This window comes from Camelus ferus, chromosome 15, assembly GCF_009834535.1.
Source record: "Camelus ferus isolate YT-003-E chromosome 15, BCGSAC_Cfer_1.0, whole genome shotgun sequence".
Classification (NCBI taxonomy): Eukaryota; Metazoa; Chordata; class Mammalia; order Artiodactyla; family Camelidae; genus Camelus; species Camelus ferus.
The window spans coordinates 54179348-54185719 of record NC_045710.1 but is presented as its reverse complement, the minus strand read 5'-3'; the positions used below and the strand labels follow the sequence as shown (position 1 = coordinate 54185719).

The following is a 6372-nucleotide window of genomic DNA, read 5'->3' as shown; positions in this document are numbered from 1 at the left end:
ACGCGGGGTTCAGTAAATACTAATGTTGGGGGGGCATCCCAACCAGGGCGGCGGGCCTGGGACCCGCCTCAGGGTCCTAACGGGCCGCGAGGCCTGGGCCTCACCTCCGCAGCCCTCCCTGTGCGCCTCCCCAGCTGCACAGCCCAGGCCTCACCCGCCGACTCCCGACCTGCGCGCCCGCACCAGCGCCCCCTTACCTGCCCGGCGACGGCAGCACAGGCGACAGCAGGCGGCGGGCGGCCCAGAACCCGGGCCGCCTTCCTCCTCAGGAAGCTGGTCCGGGGGCACCCGGCTCCCGCCCAGCTTCCACACGCTCTGGGCGCGCTCCCGCGTCCGCGCGCGCGGCGTGCGTGTCGGTGCGCGCCCCTCCCCCTCCTACCCTCAGCACGGACGCTAGGCTGCGGCTCCTGCGGCAGGGTCCCTGCGGGCGGGGCGGCGGGGCGGCGGGGCGGCGGGGCGGCGGGGCGGGCGGGGCGGCGGGGCGGCGGGGCGGCGGGGCGGCGGGGCGGCGGGGCGGGCCCACTCCGCGGCCAGGGCTGGCCAGGTCCCCAACCCCAACGCCCCCACCCCGCACCCCACAGGATCCCAGCACCCAACTAGAACCACCACCGCCCCGGGCCAGGCCACATTCCCCAGCCCCACTCCCAGCCCCACTCCCCCTGCTCGCCCACCCTAACCCAGTCACTGCCTCCCCACCCCCTGCCAGGCCCGGTCCCGGACTGATCGGACCCTCAAGACAAGGCTCCTTCTCCTCACCCCTAAGTCCTCGCCCCCGTCTACGCCCCGCTACGTCCTAAGCTACAGCCCCCACAAACCAAGCGGACCTCTCCTGCGTCACCCCAGGTCCCCCCACCATCCAGAAGTAGTCCCCTCACCCTTCACCCAGGAATTAACCCCCAACCCTCAGCCGAGTCACTTCCATTCCCAGCGACCCCTCACCGCGGCATCCCCCACACCCGGAGTGCACCCATACCCCAGCGGACCCCCTCACCCCGTAGGGGCGGGGCGGTCCAGGTTCCGATCACCACGGCGACAGCCGCCAGACAGGGATACTGGGCAGAGTGGGGGCACACAGCCCTGTGTCCCAGGTTCCCGGCCGGGGCGGGCGGGGGCTGCAGGCCGTTCCAATTCCTGCCTGGGTGTCCGGCCCCACCCCCACGCCCCCACCCCTCTCCCCGTGCCCAGTGCCTCTTCTGAGCCCATGGGTCAGGGTGGTCCCGGGCTGCAAACCTCTCGCCAGTGGGCCTTGGGTGCTTGATGGTGCTGCCGGGAGGGAGGGGGCAGCCCGCCCCGGGATGGACAGCAGGCGGCGGGCTGCCCTGGGAGAGCCAGTCGACTTGCTCCCATCTCCCCCGCTGCCTGGCTTGGGGGCAGCCTCTGCTGCCCCAGCTTCCTGGAAAGAATTTCTCTCTGTCAGCCTGCTCCTGGGAGGCAGTCGGGGTGTGCTCAGGCGACGGCAGGATTGGGGCTGCCCCATGCTAGAGCGGGGATTTGCTCCCATTTCCCACTGTCGGTGTCGCTGCCCCCGCCCATGCATAATAGTCAAAACAGTTTTCTTAATATAAATATCCAACTATATTAAATCCCATCCCTAGGACTGCTTGGAACAAATGTGAGCTATTTGAAAACAAAGAAGACTATTATGGAAATAGAAGAGGAGTCTGAAGGGATTCAGTTTCTTAAGGGCAGTGGAACTTCTGTCTTAAGGATTGACAGCTTAGAACCCACTGGTAAGAAATGTGAGGGCCATGAGTTGACAGGTTACTATGCTTATAATTAGAATTTTTAGAAAAATTAATTTATAACTATTGTGGAGCCTCCTTTACTGAGGTATGTAGACAGATTTAATATCTTCCTAGAAGGTTTAAAATTACACCTCTGGAGAAGCCTTATATCTTTACATGTTGTGAATGTAAAACTATACTTACTTGGTGGGTAAGAGTAAAATATGTTTTAAATTTTTTCAAGTTTTTTTATATAATGTTAATAGATGTATCATTAAATTAATTTTATCAAAACTCTGTATGTTAATAAAATATATTTGTGCTTTTCGTTTAGATATAGTAGTTTCTGAGCTCAATCACAGTGTTCTTGGATTAGGATTGGATGCAGTAGAAGAACAAGAGAAAAGGAGCAATTTTTTGAGAAAGGCTTAATATCTTCCACGGATTATTCAAGATTAAATAAGGAATACGTGCGTAATATAAGTATAATATACACTAATCATTAAATGATTTTTGTGTCTTTCTGTATTTTTCAAAGGCTGGTCTATGCATGGACTTAAATGTGTTGATATTTTAACAGGCAAAAGTTAAACCTTATTTTTAACTCTCTCTGTTCATTATTTTGGTTGGAGTTTCGTGTGTGTGTGTGTATACATACACATATATACATATACATATATACATATGGAACATGTTGATTTGTATTTGTATTTGAGAGCCTCCAAATATCTGAAATTTCATGCCTGAGATACTATTTAATCTAATAGCACTTTGCCCAAAAGACCTAACTAAGAAAGTAATTTATTAAGTGATTTTCCACATATAAGGTAGATAAGAGAACCCAGGTAGCTCTTGTAAACTCAGGGGAGATCGGACCAGAAAGGGAAGGAGGAACCAGGCAGTGAAGACTGACTGGGCTTGTGTCCTGCCTTTGTGTGTGGTCGGCCCTGACGCTGATCAAGAGACCTCATCTGTCTTGGGAATCCTGCTGGTTGACTGAGCTGGTGCTCTGAAAGTGCCGTAGACCTTTGGCATTCTCAAGACTTTGGTGAAACCTGATGTCTTTAATTTCCTCAGTTTCAGTTTTTCATTTAATTTTTTAAAATATAAATGGAAGTCAGATTACAGTTTAAGATTTTAAGAACACCTTTAAGAACACCAAACTATAATTAGACAAAGTGGCAGGAGACTCACAGCCTCCGGTTATGAGAGTGCCTGTTCTCACGACGCGTAGATTTTTTACACGGTGGACAAAGCAATGACTGTCATGAACTGTGTGGGGTCTGAGGTTTTTACTCTTCTTCCAAGCCAACAAGTCAGCCTGCCAGTTTTGTGGCTGCTGACAGTAGATGCAAGATTTCTGGGGCAGAAGCAAAAGGATTTTATTTCTTACCACAAAAGAAGTACCAGAATGTCACGGTTTTTTGCCTGGGTTTCCCATGCCCCGCAAGGTTCGCGAGGTCCATGGTGGCTGTCCATCTGTGCGGTGGGCTGCTTGACAGGAGAGCGTCACTGAGTCTGGGCAGCCACTGCTTTATTTTCAAACAGTTTCCTCATAGCTTCCAAATATTTAGCTTTTGACAGGAGTGCTTGGGAGGACATTTGTATTGTTAGAGACGTTTTTTAAATTTTCCACAAAGGATTGCACGGAAATGTACTGTTAACATGCAATGCTCAGTTAAGTAAATTTGTTTTAGTAATCAAGCTAACATGGAACTAACTGAAGATAAACAAGAGAATGAATTAAAACACTAAGAACTGGCAGGTAATTTCACTGGGTTTAAAATTTAAAGTATTTGAAAAGATAATATAGCTTTCAGTAAGGACATTGATAGAGAAAAATACTTAAAAGGAAAATTGTATTACTTTGGAAAGAGCTTGAACAGGTAGGGTGAGTTGCCTATGTTACAGGCTGAACTACTAAGGAATTGTAAGTGCACTGCTGCCTCATTTATTGGGAGTGGGTAATAGACCCATGGAGAAGACAGAAAAGGGATTTTTATGCTTGGACCAGGGGAATCTGTAAAGCCAGGACAAGTATCTCCAAAGCATGGTTAGGGAGGGGTATCTTTTTCCATCTTCCAACTTTTAATGTGTCTGTTTTTATATTTAAATTGGTTTTCTTGTAGATAGCATATAGCTGAGTTTTGCTTTTATATCCAATCTGACAATCTCTGACTTTCCATTGAGATGTTTGTACCCTTTGCAAAAATATACTCACTGGTATGGTTATTTCCTGTTTTGCCATTAATTTTTATCTTTCCATCTTTTTTTGTTATTCCTTTTGTCCTGTATTTTTTGGATTTGTATTTATAGCATTCCGTCTTAGCCCTTGTCTTGGCCTGTCAGTTGCACTTCTCTGCTGTGTTTTCTCTTAGTTGTCCTTTGATTCACAATATGCATCTTTATCTTGTTAGAGTCTAATTTCAAATAACACTATACCACTTATATGAGTCTTAACAACCATCAACTACCTCCAATCTTTTTGCTATTTTTGGCATACATTTTTCTATATATCTTAGAAACCCCATGATGTATTATTATTGTTGTTATTATTATTGTTGTTGTTGTTGTTGTTTTTAACAGTCTGTTACCATTTTTTTTTTTACTTTTAAGGAAGATTGAAAGTTTATGCTTATATAAAAATTTATATTTATCCACATATTTACCATTCCCAGTGACTTGCATTCCTTCATGTAGATTTGAATTTCTTTCTTGTTTTACTTTTTAAAATAAGATATAGTTGGTTTATATAGCATTGTATTAGTTTCAGGTGTACAATATAGTGATTTAATATCTCTATACATTGTGAAATGATCACCCCAATAAGTCTAGTTAACATCTGTCACCTTACCTAATTACAAGAAAATTATTTTTTCTTGTTATGAGAACTTTTACGATCTATTCTCTTAGCATCTTTAAAATAGTTGCTATCTAGTATTATTTAAGTTTCTATCTAGTATTTTTCTTCAGCATGAAGAACCTCCTTTAACAAGATTCTTATAGTGGGGTCTACTAGGAATAAATTTTCTCAGTGTTCATTATTGTCTGAAAACATATTTTTGCCTCTGGTTTTGAAGAACATTTTTGCTTGATTTAAAATATTAGGTAGTTTTTTTTCTTTGAGCAACTTAATTATCTCATTCCTTGTCCCCTAACATTATTTCTCATGAGAAGTCAGTGGTAATTCCTATTATTGTGGTTTGTACATATTGCGTCTTTTACCACCCACTGTTTGAAAATTTTCTCCTTATGCCCAATTTTGTGACAGTTTGATTATGATGTATCTTGGTGTGCTTTCTTGCATTTATCCTGTTTGGAGGTGGTTGAGCATCAATTGATCTGTGAATTTATAGTTTCCATCAAAATGAAAAATGTTTTTGCCATTAATTCTTCAAGTATCATTTGCTTTCTGATCCTAACTACAAGTATATTAGAAAGTTACATTTTGTCCCTCAGGTCACTAAGACTTTCATTTTTTAAAGCATTTTTTCCTCTTTGCTTCAGTTTTTATTGCTATGTCTTCAAGTTCACTGATTTTTTTTCTTTAATTTTTTGTTAATTCATTGAATGATTATTTTTTCTTTCTCTATGGAAGTTCTTTTGGATGTTTTTTCCCATCTCTTTAGTATGTTTGCTCATGTTCTTTTTGTTTTTTTTTTTCAGGTCTTCAACGTTGTGCACATTCTGCTGATCCCAGTATTCGTTCATTTCTGGTCTCTTTCTATTGACCGCTTCTTCTCCTAATTGTGGTCACTTTTTCCTCCTTGTAATTCTGGTGATTTTTTAAATTGTGTGTTGTATGTATTGTAGATTTTTACATTGTTGAGTGTCTAGATTTTATTTCCTTCTTTTAAAGAGTGTTGAGCTTTGTGCTGGCAGGTGGCTTGATCCTTTCAAGGCTTTTCTTATGCTTTGTTATGGGGAGTCCAGAGTAGTTTTTATTCTGGTAGAACTTGACACTGCTTCCAACGCATAGCTTCTCAGAGGTTTCTACTGAATGCCTCTGCTGAACAAGAATTTTTTTTCCACTGAAGTTGGTTAGAGCTTCAGAGTCTCCTTACCCATGTGAACTCTGGGAATTGTCCAGCCAGCAGCTTTTCAGACGTTCTTTGCTCAACCTGCGTATAAATGACTTAGTTTTCAGGAAAGACTCAAGGGGACCCCATGCGGATTTCTAGTGCTCTGTTTCTACATAGGTGCCTCCTCTCTTTATTGCTGCCCTGTGGATTCTCATCACCTTATCTTTTCTGTACTCTTATCTCTGTCTCCTTAACACGTGAGGCTGTCCTGATCTCCCCCTCCCTGCTCAGCGCTCCAGAGTATGCATACCTTCAGGTACTCAGCTCACTGGTTTATCTTTGCTTAGGAATCATATTTTTGTGCTGCTGGTTGTCCAGTGTCTGAGAACAGTTGTTTCATATATTTTGTCCCGTCGACTCATCATTTACAAAGTCCTTGAAATTCAAGATGGCAGAGGAGAAAGTCCTCTGGATTACATCATAGTTAAATTAAAACTTTCAGCCAGATTTTCCAACAGAGATGAAAATGTTTCCAAGTGTATCTTTTAGATCTTTTACATTGAGTATTATTTATTTATTCTATTTATGCAAGTAATATTTTCAAAGTTGCAAGGGTATAGAATATA

The 6372-nt window shown here is 44.0% G+C and overlaps 1 long non-coding RNA gene across 1 annotated transcript; it reads left to right on the top strand.

Annotated features, from left to right (window-relative positions):
• Positions 1 to 462: 462 nt before the first annotated feature.
• Positions 463 to 6172, top strand: LOC116669046. Its single transcript, XR_004326419.1, has 3 exons — positions 463 to 1730; positions 2059 to 2194; positions 5391 to 6172. It is a non-coding gene; the product is annotated as an uncharacterized LOC116669046 (long non-coding RNA).
• The last annotated feature ends 200 nt before the right edge of the window (positions 6173 to 6372 follow it).